The sequence below is a fragment of the Malaclemys terrapin genome, chromosome 2 (genome assembly GCF_027887155.1).
Source record: "Malaclemys terrapin pileata isolate rMalTer1 chromosome 2, rMalTer1.hap1, whole genome shotgun sequence".
Lineage (NCBI taxonomy): Eukaryota > Metazoa > Chordata > Testudines > Emydidae > Malaclemys > Malaclemys terrapin.
The window spans coordinates 176,106,152-176,121,767 of record NC_071506.1 but is presented as its reverse complement, the minus strand read 5'-3'; the positions used below and the strand labels follow the sequence as shown (position 1 = coordinate 176,121,767).

Below are 15,616 nucleotides of genomic sequence, written 5' to 3'. Positions count from 1 at the left end.
GAGACAGTCCCTGCCCCAACAGCTTATGAGCCAGTGCCTGTTTCTGGTCCTATGTGGCTAGGTAATTGCTCTTTTGTCTGTATTAAAGAGGCTATTCCCCGACAAAAACAACAACAAAAGGTTAAGATAGACTTTGACTTTGGTAGAATGATAGTTTTAAGAAAATAAGTCCTTTCCAACCCCACTGCTCTCCCGTATACACAAGACTCGATAGCATTTTCTTCTCCTCCCGGAAGCACCTGTATCCTAGCTCATGATGCCTGTTGTTCTTACGGCAGCCTTCCAAAAGCTGTTCAGGTCTCTGCCCTCACCTCACTCAGATAATTTTGTAAATACTCACTTCTGCACCATCAACTGCAAAAATAAAAAAAATATATTAACACTTTGCACTTGTTTAAAAGAAATGAGCAACCCCGACACCTGGACAACCCGGACAGATGTATGCTTAACTGAGCAACCGTGTCATTATATCTCTGTAACCTATGCCCCTCCACCTGCTGGTGCATGCTGTTATACTCACTTGTCTGTCATTTCCAAGATTGTGCCTGAATGCTTCATAGGAGAGCCAGGAGCCAAATGCTGCTGCTGCTGCCCTTTTTTTTTTTTTTTTTTTTTTTTTTTTTAACATTTCACAAATAGCCTTTAATCTTTGTTGTTTAAGCTTTTTGCACTTCTAACTCAAGACACAAACTTAGAGACTCAATGGTGCAGTTCACTAACTCCAGATGCAAAGGAGATCTAGTCCACCTGGCATTTAGGTCATTTGTATCACTCCATGGCTCATCGCATCATGTAGGCCAAGGATGCTCCCTGTCCAGCAAAAGCCACCAGAACATTCTTGATGCTGCTACCTTCTAGATCCTCTACACGGAAGAATTCAACAAATCCCTCCCAGCCTCTTTGGTTAACTAACCAATGTCGTTTGCCTGTGACAAGCACATCTGTGATGATCCCTGCTAGTGTGTTGATGCAATTCTCCTGGTTTATGCTCTTCAGGTGTTTTGCAACAAAGGCACCAAAAGAGATGAGTGTCACAATTCTATCCCAGTTTGTTACCCCATCATTGAAAATATGGGTTGCAACAGCAGTTACTGACTTCAGAACCTCCTCATGCTTGATGTCTAGCTTCCGAAGCATCCCTTGGAAGGTGATCTGCTGCTTCTCAATGACGCCGTCGCCGACCCTCCGCAGCGTCTTCAGCGCCTTCTCCATGGCGGCGGGGCCCGCTCCCCGTGGCCCGCTCAGCAGCCACTTGTCGCGCTTCTTGCCGCCGGGCCCGCTGAGCTCCGCAGCCTCCCGCAGGTAGTGGCCGATGAGCACTTCTGCTCAGCAGCTAGACATGCCCTGCAGAACTTCTGTTTCTGCTGGGGTGCAAGACATTCCAAAAGATGTGGGGAGGAAGTGAGCTACGGCTCTATTCTCTGATTCATTGGTACAGAGGAGGAGTATGATTTTTCTATCTGAGGAGATATAGCAGCAAACATGATCCCTCTGGATGTCTGCTTTTCCTGAGACCAAATTCCTCCCGGAACTCCCCTGGGGTGACGTGGTTCTGCACTGGCATAGGGCTGTCCCTAAATAGCCTGACAGACTCCATAGATGGGAAGCTTTCTGTAGCATGGACCTGTTTTTTTGTGTGCTTTCTCCGAGGTATTTAGTATACAAGTAGGCGCTCTATAATAAGTAATAAAAAGAATGAAAACTTGACACTCAGGAAAGTCACAAGTAAGCTTCCAGCCCTAATCTGAAGTCTGCTTCATATTCCCATCTACCCTCTACTTGCGTGTTAGAGATCCTTCCCAGTTGCTCTGTTGTGTATACATATATTCCTTATATGCTGTTTAGTTGAATGATGAGAATTTGCAACCTCCCTTCCAGCCAATATTGGCTACTGGGTTTCTCCACTACACATCAGGAGTTCAAGGGAGACTAGAGACAGATCCCTATATCCTTGGGATTTGAGCCCCATACTGGAGATGGCCCACAGAAGTTAGCAAGTGGTTTACAACTGATTGCTCATAGACAGCTACCTGATGCCAATGCAACATGCAGAATACTTTGGTCAGAGCAGAGATTCCCAAACTGTGAACTGGGCAAAACTTTCTAATTGTTTGCTAAAATCTGGTTGGTCACAGTGTTGGCTCCCACCCCCGCCGCCCTTTTTTTTTTTCCAAGTGAGAGAAAGAGAACATATAGGACGGACAGATGAAATGTACTTGAAAAGTAGAGTGAAACTACCTTTTTTCATAGTGGCCAAACTTTTTCACACTAAACAAACCAATGTATATAAATCCTTTCCTCCCTCCCCGCCTCCCCCCATGGAAATAAATGCTCTAGTTGTTATGAAGATGTTACGGGATCTTTAAGGAGAAGATTATGTCATGGTGGTCACCACTGTCACAGAACCTGTGAATTGCCATTTATATGGACCCTACGCTTTGATCTAGTCTTCTCAGAAACTGGAATTAGATCAAAGCAATCTAATTAATGCATAACAGTTAATGTGTTGCAGCAAGGTCCACAAGAACAGTTCTTTAGTTTATTTCATTCAGCTGTTGCACGTTAACAGTTCGTTAGTTTGCTTTGCTCTAGTCCTGTTTCAAAAAAGTGAACTAACGGACTGTTAATCTGGGGCAACTGACTCAATGTTTTGTTGTTGTGACCATAGGTGCTAACTCCATGGGTGCTCTAGGGCTGGAGCACCCACCAGCAGCTCTCCTATCAGTGCCTCCCACTCCCCCCAACACCTCTTGCCTGCCGGTGGCCCTGCCGATCACCTCCCCCCACTCCTGCCTGCCATGATCCAGTGTGTAGGAGGCACTGGGTGGGAGGAGTGAGGGCAGGGTGCGCTCAGGGGATGGGGTAGAACAGGGCGGGAAGAGGTAGGGCAGCGGTGGAGTGGGGATGGAGCGGGACAGAGGTGGGGCCTGGGGGGAAGCAGTGGAGTGGGGCAGGGTCTGGGTGAACTGGGGGAGCACCCCCCCAGCACATTAGAAAGTTGGCACCTATGGGTGTGACCACATCATGAAACTATCTATTTTCACCATGACTATGCCATAACAAAATTGTATCCGTAGTAATCATGAATGGGATGGGAAGAGTCGATAGGACAATTTGTCTATTAAGATGTTATCTGCACTATGGAAGAGTTTGAGAATCCCTGGGTAGAGGAACAAGAGAGGTTCTGGGACTATCTCATCCCACTTAGGATATGTCTCATGACTTGATGTCTGACATGAGAGAGACTTGATCAAGCAAGAAGGCAAGATGAAGCTGTAAGTTGTGTGCTGCTTGTGGCAAAAGGGGGCTGTTGAGCAGGGCCTACATATGTAGCAGGTTGCCTCGTCCTTTCATGAGGAAGGGGGCACAAGTGAAGTGTATGTGGTACTTTGGGTGTGTGACATACATACGTTATATAAATAAATAACATGCATCACTTTAAAAATCCATTACGAGAATGTTAAAGTTGCAAGCACTCAAAAGTTAGGAAATGCCAGAATTAAGAGTTGCCTGTGCAACTTTAATTTGGCCCCCGGTGCCATATGCATTAGGATACAGTCTTTAATGACATGATCATATATTTATTTTTTCTACGCGACCCCCCTTCCTCATTCAGTGTGCCAGATGGCAATGTTTAATAAGTAGCTATTCAATATTTTGTTTTATCCTCATTGTTCAGTGTCTGACCCTGAGCCTTATTTACGGCACACTGTTCAAACCCTGCTCTCAATACAGAATTATTATTTTGCCCCTAGGTATAGTATAGTATCCCAAATCTTCAGAAACATGAATTAATTTATCTTCACAACTCTCATGAGGTGAGAGGGTATTATTATTCTCATTTTAAAGATAGGGAACTGAGGCGCAGAGAAATTAAGGTCAAATTTGGGGTGCCCAATTAGAAATGACTACACCCTTCTTTTCCAGTGTACTTAGCATCATACAGCACTCTGTGTTCAAAATACAGCTTCCAGTGACCCCAGTTGAATCTGTGAGTGCTCAGCACTTCTGCAAATCTGACCCCAGGGTAGTTAATTGGGCGCCTAGAAAATGAAGAACACACAATTACTGATCACCTGTGAAAAGTTTGGCTTAAGTGGCTTCCCCAGCCATGCATAGGAACTCTGTGGCGGAGGCAGGGACAGAATCCAGTTCTACAGGGCAGCATTCAACTTCCTGAACCATGGGATAATCCTTTCTCTTCCTGCCATCCTGTGCCTCATTCACTACACACCTCCAAACTCCTGAAACAAATGAAACAGGGCCTTACAGAGTGTACAAGGGTTCGCTGGGGCTCGACCCTCTCCGGGGTGGTGGAGAGCCGTACTGGCTCACTCTACACAGTTGATGTTGGGGAATTAATCTGGCCGTGGGGTCTCCCTCGGCAGCCCTTGTTGTAACAGGAGCAAATACTGTAAGCCCAGGTCTTGGGTCAGGGCGGGGCAACACTGGGTCGGGTGCTTAGGCCCTCGGGCCGGAGCTGAGCACTGGCACTATAAACAGTAGCAATAAGCCCAGGCCCTGGGTCAGGGCGGGGCAACAAATACTGAGTCAGGAGCTCAGACCCTCAGGCAGGGCTGAGCAGTAGCAGTACAAGCAAAAGGAAGCCCAGGCCCTGGGTCAGGGCGGGGCGATAATGAGTCAGGGGCTCAGGCCCTCAGGCAGGACTGAGCAATAACAATAGGCCCAAGCCTCCTCAGGCCTGGGAGAGGGGGAGACTGCCACCCACAAGTTGGGTGGCAGGGGAGACGCAGGCCCTCCCACTCCGCTGCGTCCTAGCCCTGGGCCCTAGCAGCAGCAGAAGGCCCGCTGCTTAGTCAGTGGGGATCCTGGCTGCAACACACTGACATTGGCTCTGGCATGGACTAGGGTCGGCTGCCCCCGGGCTACTTCCAGACTCCCCCTTGGATAGTACCTGGGTCAGGGTTTTGTCCTCTGCGCTGTTGAGGAGGATGAAAGGCCTAGGGAAGCAGAGCAGTTAACGGGAGCAGAGGGAAACCTTCCCATAGTTGGGACCCTCCTTCCAGATGGTGCTGGGGTTGCCTCTCGCACTGAGGTTACCTCTCCGAGGGAGGGAACTCCTTTTGCTAGGAAAAGGCAGGTGTTAGTAATGGGAGATTCGATCATTAGAAACTTAGATAGCTGGGTTTGTGATGATCGGGAGAGCCGTATGGTGACTTGCCTGCCTGGTGCGAAGGTTGCGGATCTCTCGAGGCATGTAGATAGACTTGTGTGTAGTGCTGGGGAGGAGCCGGTGGTCGTGGTACATTTAGGTACCAATGACATAGGGAAGGGTAGGAGAGATGTCCTGGAGGCCAAATTTAGGCTGCCAGGGAAGAGACTGAAATCCAGGACCTCTAAGGTGGCATTCTCAGAAATGCTCCCAGTTCCACGCGCAGGGCCAGGTAGGCAGGCAAAGCTTCAGAGTCTCAATGCATGGATGAGATGATGGTGTAGAGAGGAGGGGTTTACATTCATTAGGAACTGGAGAAACTTTTGGGATGGGAGGAGCCTATACAGGAGAGATGGGCTCCACCTAAACCAAAGTGGAACCAGACTGCTGGCACTAAACATTAAAAAGGTTGTAGAGCAGTTTTTAAACTAGGAGAGAGTAGAAAGCGACTGCTGCAGAGGAGCACATGGATCGGACAGAGACTTCTCTTAGGGGAGAGTCTAATGATAGAGAATCTCCAGGTTATAGTCAGGAGCAGAGGATGGAAGAGGATAATGTAAGGGCCAGATCAGATGATAAACATTCACATAAAAAAGAATCTGATACATCAGAAAAGGGCAAACAAATAAATAGTGACAAGTTTTTAAAGTTCTTGTACACAAATGCTAGAAGTCTAAATAATAAGATGGGTGAACTAGAGTGCCTTGTGATAAAGGAGGATATTGATATAATAGGCATCACAGAAACCTGGTGGACTGAGAGCAATGAATGGGACTCAATCATTTCGGGGTACAAAATATATTGGAAGGACAGAACAGGTCGTGTGGGGGGCGAGTGGGGAGTGGCACTATATGTGAAAGAAAATGTAGAATCAAATGAAGTAAAAATCTTAAGTGAATCCACATGTTCCATAGAATCTCTATGGATAGAAATTTCATGCTCTAATAAGAATATAACATTAGGGATCTATTATCAACCACCTGACCAGGACAGTGATAGTGATGGTGATATGCTAAGGGAAATTAGAGAGGCTATCAAAATTAAGAACTCCATAATAGTGGGGGATTTCAATTATCCCCATATTAACTGGGAACATTTCACTTCAGGAAGTAATGCAGAGATAAAATTTCTCGATACTTTAAATGACTGCTTCATGGAGCAGCTGGTACGGGAACCCACAAGGGGGAGAGGCAACTCTAGATTTAGTCCTGAGTGGAGCACAGGAGCTGGTCCAAGAGGTAACTATAACAGGACAGCTTGGAAATAGTGACCATAATACAATAGCATTCAACATCCCTGTGGTGGGAAGAACATCTCAACAGCCCAACACTGTGGCATTTAATTTCAAAAGGGGGCACTATGCAAAAATGAGGGGGTTAGGTAAACAGAAGTTAAAAGGTACAGTGACTAAAGTGAAATCCCTACAAGCTGCATGGGTGCTTTTTAAAGACACCACAATAGAGGCCCAACTTCAATGTATACCCCAAATTAAGAAACACAGTAAAAGAACTAAAAAAGAGACACCGTGGCTTAACAACCATGTAAAAGAAGCAGTGAGAGATAAAGACTTCCTTTAAAAAGTGGAAGTCAATCCTAGTGAGGCAAATAGAAAGGAACATAAACACTGCCAAATTAAGTGCAAGAATGTAATAAGAAAAGCCAAAGAGGAGTTTGAAGAACGGCTAGCCAAAAACTCCAAAGGCAATAACAAAATGTTTTTTAAGTACATCAGAACCAGGAAGCCTGCTAAACAACCAGTGGGGCCCCTTGATGATCAAGATACAAAAGGAGCACTTAAAGATGATAAAGTCATTGCGGAGAAACTAAATGGATTCTTTGCTTCAGTCTTCGCAGCTGAGGATGTTAGGGAGATTCCCAAACCTGAGCCGGTTTTTGTAGGTGACAAATCTGAGGAACTGTCACAGATTGAAGTGTCACTAGAGGAGGTTTTGGAATTAATTGATAAACTTAACATTAACAAGTCACCGGGACCAGATGGCATTCACCCAAGAGTTCTGAAAGAACTCAAATGTGAAGTTGCGGAACTATTAACTAAGGTTTGTAACCTGTCCTTTAAATCGGCTTCTGTACGCAGTAACTGGAAGTTAGCTAATGTAACACCAATATTTAAAAAGGGCTCTAGAGGTGATCCCAGCAATTACAGACCGGTAAGTCTAACGTCAGTATCGGGCAAATTAGTCGAAACAATAGTTAAGAATAAAATTGTCAGACACATAGAAAAACATAAACTGTTGAACAATAGTCAACATGGTTTCTGTAAAGGGAAATCGTGTCTTATTAATCTATTAGAGTTCTCTGAAGGGTCAACAAACGTGGACAAGGGGGATCCAGTGGACATAGTGTACTTAGATATCCAGAAAGCCTTTGACAAGGTCCCTCACCAAAGGCTCTTACGTAAATTAAGCTGTCATGGGATAAAAGGGAAGGTCCTTTCATGGATTGAGAACTGGTTAAAAGACAGGGAACAAAGGGTAGGAATTAATGGTAAATTCTCAGAATGGAGAGGGGTAACTAGTGGTTTTCCCACAGGGTCAGTCCTTGGACCAATCCTATTCAACTTATTTATAAATGATCTGGAGAAAGGGGTAAACAGTGAGGTGGCAAAGTTTGTAGATGATACTAAGTTGCTCAAGACAATTAAGACCAAAGCAGACTGTGAAGAACTTCAAAAAGATTTCACAAAACTAAGTGATTGGGCAACAAAATGGCAAATGAAATTTAATGTGGATAATTGTAAAGTAATGCACATTGGAAAAAATAACCCCAACTATACGTACAATATGATGGGGGCTAATTTAGCTACAACGAGTCAGGAAAAAGATCTTGGAGTCATCGTGGATGGTTCTCTGAAGATGTTCACGCAGTGTGCAGAGGCCGTCAAAAAAGCAAACAGGATGTTAGGAGTCATTAAAAAGGGGATAGAGAATAAGACTGAGAATATATTATTGCCCTTATATAAATCAATGATATGCCCACATCTCGAATACTGCATACAGATGTGGTCTCCTCATCTCAAAAAAGATATACTGGCATTAGAAAAGGTTCAGAGAGGGCAAATAAAATGATTAGGGGTTTGGAACGGGTCCCATATGAGGAGAGATTAAAGAGGCTAGGACTCTTCAGCTTGGAAAAGAAGAGACTAAGGGGGGATATGATAGAGGTATATAAAATCATGAGTGATGTGGAGAAAGTGGATAAGGAAAAGTTATTTCCTTATTCCCATAATACAAGAGCTAGGGGTCACCAAATGAAATTAATAGGCAGCAGGTTTTAAACAAATACAAGGAAGTTCTTCTTCAGGCAGTGCACAGTCAACTTGTGGAACTCCTTACCTGAGGAGGTTGTGAAGGCTAGGACTATAACAACGTTTAAAAGAGAACTGGATACATTCATGGTGGTTAAGTCCATTAATGGCTATTAGCCAGGATGGGTAAGGAATGGTGTCCCTAGCCTCTGTTTGTCAGAGGATGGAGTTGGATGGCAGGAGAGAGATCACTTGATCATTGCCTGTTAGGTTCATTCCCTTTGGGACACCTGGCATTGGCCACTGTCGGTAAACAGGATACTGAGCTAGATGGACCTTTGGTCTGACCCGGTATGGCTGTTCCTATGTTCTTATGTCCAGCACCATAGGTTCCTCTGGGTAGTGGGCAAGCGGCAGGCCCGGCAACTGCTCTGGGTAGCGAGCGCAGGGTAGGCCCGGCAACTCCACCGGGTAGCGGGCACGGGGCAGGCCCGGCAACTTCTCCGGGTAGCGGGCGTGGGGCAGGCCCGGCCAGTCCTGACGGCTGCCTTGGGCCGTGGAGTTTTCCCAGTCACGAGCTAGTCTGGAGGTGTCTGGCTCTCCGGTGGCTCGGGCCTTACTAAGCTCTGAGGACGAGCCTTTATACTTCCGGGTCGCCACCTGATCCTCTGAGGGGTGGGCTCTGAGCTCCCTAGCTCTGCCCACTCCAGGCTCCGGATGGGCTCTTCCCACTCCGGGGCGGCGGGGAGCCACACCGCCTCACTACACAGAGAAACAGCCTTCTTCACTATACAGTCCTGAATCAACTCCAGAACATGGCTGGATGGTTTGTTGTAATGGTGGATGTCTGGACTGTTTGTAGGGATTGGGTCTCTGTTCCTTATTAAGCAGATGAATGAAGAAGATATTCCAGCCAACATGAGGAAGACAAATAAAGCAGGTTGGCCACTCTGGTCCATAATGATATGGTGGATGAAGTAAATTTGGTCTCTGGACTTCTTGCAAAGGATACATTTCAAGATGTTGTGGTAACTGACTCAATAGCAAGACAGTGGAGAGTTGAATTTCTCGTCTTCATAAGGTGGTGGTAGTTTACCTGCCAGTGTGTGGAAATGAATATGGCTAGTGATGGTCTGTAGTCCATATCAGAAATCTATATAGGGAAATATATATAAGTAAAGGTGTGTCATCTTTAGGTGGAGGATGCATGAATACATAAGGGCAGAGTTAAGGTTGGTATCTGAACCTAACATGCAAATGTCTTGAGTATCTAGTGCTAAGATTTTTTTCTGAAAGCTATTCTAGTGATGTTTTACATAGTCTCTAATAACTGTTTTAACTCTTTTCTTTCTGAATTTCCTTAATTTTGGTTAAAAGAGGAAAATGGCTTTTGAATTTTATGTAAATCAAAAAAGGCAGATGTTGCTTGTTAGTTTAGTGAGTATTTCAACTGTTGTGCTCTTTGCACTTTCTCTAAGAAAAAGGAGGTTTCCAGCCCAATTTCTAGAACAAACAGATGAATAAATGCACAAAGAACAAGCAAAACCTCCAAACATTTTGAGGTTTGCCTGTTACTAATTGTGTTGTTCCCTTTTGAATCTGACTTGACTTAAAAGTTGATGAGGAAATATGATGGGTTCATTGTAGGGCTGTTAATTAATCGCAGTTAACTCACGCGATTAACTCAAAAAAATTAATCATGAATAAAAAAATGAATCGCAATTAAGTGCGGTTTTAATAGCCCTGTTAAACAATAGAATACCAATTAAAATGTATTAAATATTTTGGATGTTTTTTTACGTTTTCAAATATATTGATTTCAGTTAAAACACAGAATACAAAGTGTACATTACTCACTTTATATTATTTTTATTACAAATATTTGCACTGTAAAAATGATAAACAAAAGAAATACACTGGTAGTATTTTTCAATTCACCTCATACAAGTACCGTAGTGCAATCTCTTTATTATGAAAGCGCAACATACTAATGTAGATTTTTTTTCTGTTACCTAACTGAACTCAAAACCAAAACAATGTAAAAATTTAGAGCCTACAAGTCCACTCAGTCCTACTTCTTGTTCAGTCAATCGCTAAAAGAAACAAGTTTGTTTACATTTACAGGAGATAATGCTGCCCGCTTCTTATTTACAATGTAACCTGAAAGTCAGAACAGATGTTCACATGGCACTTATGTAGCCGGCATTGCAAGGTATTTACGTGCCAGATATGCTAAACATTTGTATGCTCCTTCATGCTTAGGCCACCATTCCAGAGGACATGCTTCCATGCTGATAACGCTCGTTAAAAAAATAATGCATTAATTAAATTTGAGACTGAACTCCTTGGGGGAGAATTGTATGTGTCCTGCTCTGTGTTTTACACACATTCTGGCCCATTTCAAACCGTTGACAAGAAGGTGTGAGTAACACTAGGGGGGAAATTTAGCATGGGGAAATAGCTTTTAGTTTGTGTAATGACCCATCCACTCCCAGTCTTTATTCAGGCCTAATTTGATGGTGTCCAGTTTGCAAATTAATTCCAGTTCTGCACTTTCTCGTTGGAGTCTGTTTTTGAAGCTTTTTTTGTTGAAGAATGCCACTTTTAGGTCTGTAATTGAATGTCCAGGGAGGTTGAAGTGTTCTCCTACTGGTTTTTCAATGTTCTAATTCTTGATGTCTGATTTGTGTCCATATATTCTTTTGCGTAGAGACTGTCTGGTTTGGCCAATATACATGGCAGAGGGGCATTGCTGGCACATGATGGCATATATTACATTGGTAGACGTGCAGGTGAACGAGCCTCTGATGGTGTGGCTGATGTGATTAAGTCCTATGATGGTGTCCCTTGAATAGATATATGGACAGAGTTGGCAACGGGGTTTGTTGCAAGGATAGATTCCTGGGTTAGGGTTTTTGTTGTGTGGTGTATGGTTGCTGGTGAGTATTTGCTTCAGGTTGGGGGGCTGTCTGTAAGAGAGGACTGGCCTGTCTCCCAAGGTCTGTGAGAGTGAGGGATCGTCCTTTAGGATAGGTTGTAGATCCTTGATGATGCGCTGGAGAGGTTTTAGTTGGGGGCTGAAGGTGACAGCTAGTGGCATTCTGTTACTTTCTTTGTTGGGCCTGTCCTGTAGCAGGTGATTTCTGGGTACTCTTCTGGGTCTGTCAGTCTGTTTCTTCACTTCAGCAGATGGGTATTGTAGTTTTAAGAATGCTTGATAGAGATCCTCTATCTGTCTCTGTCTGAAGGATTGGAGCAAATGCGGTTGTATCTTAGAGCTTGGCTGTAGACAATGGATCATGTGATGTGGCCTGGATGAAAGCTGGAGGCATGTAGGTAAGTATAGCGGGCAGTAGGTTACTGGTATAGGGTGGTGTTTATGTGACCATTGCTTATTTGCACTGTAGTGTCCAGAAAGTGGATCTCTTGTGTGGACTGGTCCAGGCTGAGGTTGATGGTGGGATGGAAATTGTTGAAATCCTGGTGGAATTATTCAAGGGCTTCCTTTCCATGGGTCCAGATGATGAAGATGTCATCAATGTAGCACAAGTAGAATAGGCGTTAGGGGACTAGAGCTGAGGAAGCGTTGTTCTAAGTCAGCCATAAAAATGTTGGCATACTGTGTGGCCATGCAGGTACCCATAGCAGTGCCACTGATGTGAAGGTATACATTGTCCCCAAATGTGAAATAGTTGTGGGTGAGGACAAAGTCACAGAGTTCAGCCACCAGGTTAGCTGTGACATTATCGGGGGATACTGTTCCTGACGGCTTGTAGTCCATCTTTGTGTGGAATGTTGGTGTAGAGGGTTTCTACATCCATAGTGGCCAGGATGGTGTTTTCCGGAAGATCACCAATGGATTGTAGTTTCCTCAGGAAGTCAGTGGTGTCCTGAAGATAGCTGGGAGTGCTGGTAGCATAGGGCTTGAGGAGAGAGTCTACCTAGCCAGACAATCTACATGTGTAAGTTCAACTTTCATGATAAAGAGATTGCACTACAGTACTTGTACTAAGTGAATTGAAAAATACTATTTATTTTATTTTTACAGTGAAAATATTTATAATAAATATAAAGTGAGCACGGTACACTTTGTATTCTGTGTTGTAATTTGAAATCAACATATTTTAAAATGTGGAAAACTTCCAAAAATATTTATATAAATAGTATTCTATTATTATTTAACAGCATTTTAATCGGGATTAATTTTTTTAATAGCTTGACAGCCCTAGTTCATTGGCATAAATTCACCTGCTGAAAGTCCTCAGTCATAAAGTGTGGTTATTTCACTTGGCAAATATCACAGTAAATATATTATAGCTTTAGAAAAGCTTTTTCGGCTCAGCTCTGTTAATGAAGCCAAAATGTTTCTCTCTTCAGCTTTGTTTAATTCTTCATTCAACTAATGAATTAATTTAGAATTAGGACTTAAATTATGATTGCTGTATTAATAATAGATGGGCACCATTACAGAGGGCTAATCAACCTGTTAAAATATTTTAATAACTTGTGCAACATAATGTTAGTGCCATAAAGATCTTATTTGAAGAGTTCTTTTGAATGGGTTACATTTTCATTGTTACTGATGCAGCTAATAAATATAACAGTTATGAACCAACCCCTCAACTTTTCATTGTTGTAGAATGAGGTATATAGAGCCAAATCCTTAGCGGGTGCAAAGGGGTATAGCTCAATTTAAGTCAGTGGATCTACACTGATTTACACCAATCCAGGGACTTAAACTGTGGGTCTCAGATAGTTGACCCCATCATTAGCACAACAGGGGAAAATGGTATCTTTCACATCTTCCCCCGTCCCATTACTTCTCACTCCCTCTGTGCCAACCTTCCTCCCTTCCCTTTCTCCTTGTTTCTTGCAATTCCACCATGCCTGTGATGTGGGAGCACTGCTTTTGCTTCTCTCAAACTACTGGAACTACTTTTCTGGTACTACTTGGCCTTCATTTGGTTTGGCAGGGCATGGTTCATTGCATCAATCAGAGCTGAAATGGCCTCAGCAGGTTTAGGAGGGTCTTCAGCATAACTTCTCTCTCTCTTTCTCTCATTTTTTCCCCCAATTGCCTTCTGTCCACCGGGGACACACCAGTATGTATGTTACAGACATGAACATTTGGGGAGAGTTGGTGAGATGTTTTACTGTCATACTTAATTCGCTTATTTTCAATGAAGAGTGTGTGTTAGAGATCTTGGCTTGATATAAAAACACCATAAGCTGGGTTCATGTATTTTGAGGCAAAATGTAAAATGGCGGAACAGGATTAAAAACACAATCCTGAAGCAAGATGAGCTGCAAAGTGAGGGACATGGTTTGGTAAAGAATGAGTTTTTCGTCTCTCATTTTATTGTGATTGTTACATTTGTACAAATGGTCCTCATTAGGCTGCATACTTCAAATTTGCTCTCACTCTGAGGTTCTCCAGTTACTTATAATCTAGAGCAGGGGTGGGCAAACCTTTTGGCCCAAGGGCCACATCTGGGTACAGAAATTGTATGGCGGGCCATGAATGCTCACGAAATTGGGGTTGGGGTGTGGGAGAGGGTGAGGGTGAGGGCTTTGGTGGAGGGGGTGCGGGCTCCAAGGTGGGGCCAGAAATGAGGAGTTCAGGGTGCGAGAGGGGGCTCTGGGCTGGGGCACGGGAGTGGGGTGCAGGGGAGTATGAGGGCCCGGGCTGTGGGTGCAGGCTTGGGGTGTAGGAGGGTGCTCCGGGCTGGGAGCAAGGGGTTCAGATGGCAGGAGGGGGATCAGGGCTAGGGCAGAGGGTTGGAGTGCAGGGGGGAGGGTGGCTCAGGGGTGCAGGCTCCGGGCAGCGCTTACCTCAAGCTGCTCCTGCAAGCAGCGGCATGTCGCACCTACGCAGAGGTGCGGACAGGCGGCTCTGCTGCATGCTGTCCCATGTGCAGGTGCCGCCCCTGCAGCTCCCATTGGCCATGGTTCCTGACCAATGGGAGCTGCAGGGGCGGCACTTGGGGTGGGAGAAGCATGCAGAGCCTCCTGGCTGCCCCTACGCGTAGGAGCCATTGGGGGGACATGCTTCTGCTTTTGGGAGCCACACGGATCGGCCCCCGTCCCTGCTTCCTGGCTGGAGCGGGGCAAGCCCCAGAACCCGCTCCCCAGCAGGAGCGTGAGGGCCGGATTAAAACAGCTGGTGGGACGGATGTGGCCCATGGGCCATAGTTTGCCCACCTCTGCCCTAGAGTGTACCACACACCTATGGCAAGAAATCCCCTTTCGTTGATTTGATAGTCTCATGCTTATAAAAAAAAAAAAAGTCCTGGACACAGTTTAATTTAGATTGGAATTTTATAAACTTTTAAAGAGAGCAACCTTCATGTATTTTGATACTTTTTTGAATGATATTTGGGCACTAGATGGAGGGGGGAACTGTTCCCCATAGAATTGCATGCACATGGTGCACAGACCACATGCTGTTTCAGGTAGCTCCATGGCCAGGATCCTGAAGACTTGTGAATGGGCAGGGAGGATGGGTTGAAAGCGGAGCTGGAGGGACGAGTACGGTGTTCTTTTCCCCAATCAGAAGTAAATCACCGAAAATGTTAAATAAATAAATAAATACTCTATCTGGATAGGAGCCTGTGTGAATTTTGGAGGAACCCAGATTCTGGAGCCTGATCTCCCCCCACCCTTTTCACTGTACTTGGCGCAAACCCCAATTAAATGGTGTGAGGTTCTCCCTTCCCCAGGCTCTCGTCTGTGGGTTGTTTCCCCTGCAGGAAGTGTTCTCTGTGAGTTCTTAAAATTACATATTAAAATCATTCCTTCTTTAATCTTTGCCTCATAGCTTCTCAAGTCTGTCCTCAATGTCCGTTTTAAGATGTTTTTTTCTCTCAAATCAAAGCCAAAGATGAGTACTGAAAACCTTAGAGCCCAGATGAGACGAGTATTACATGAAACTGTCATTTAGCTGACAAGTCATAAATCCTTTGAAATTATACGTTGGACTAACCTTGCAATCTAGCTATGCATTTTCCGTAATGTTAAATGCTGGAAAAACACTTGACGGACTGCAATGGAAATTATATTTGTGAATTCGCAGAAAAGTGTGTTTGGTGCAATGTTTACTAACCAGAGTAAAATTATGAAGGATCCCCTTTTCGTTTCTTTCACAGAGGGATTTATTTCTGCTTCTATTTATGTTAACT

The 15,616-nt window shown here is 44.4% G+C and overlaps 1 protein-coding gene across 7 annotated transcripts in view; it reads left to right on the top strand.

The window, feature by feature from the left end:
* LOC128831885 (poly(rC)-binding protein 3-like) overlaps window positions 1–15,616 on the top strand; it is a 757,719-nt gene that overhangs the window by 342,443 nt on the left and 399,660 nt on the right. The window lies entirely within an intron of this gene.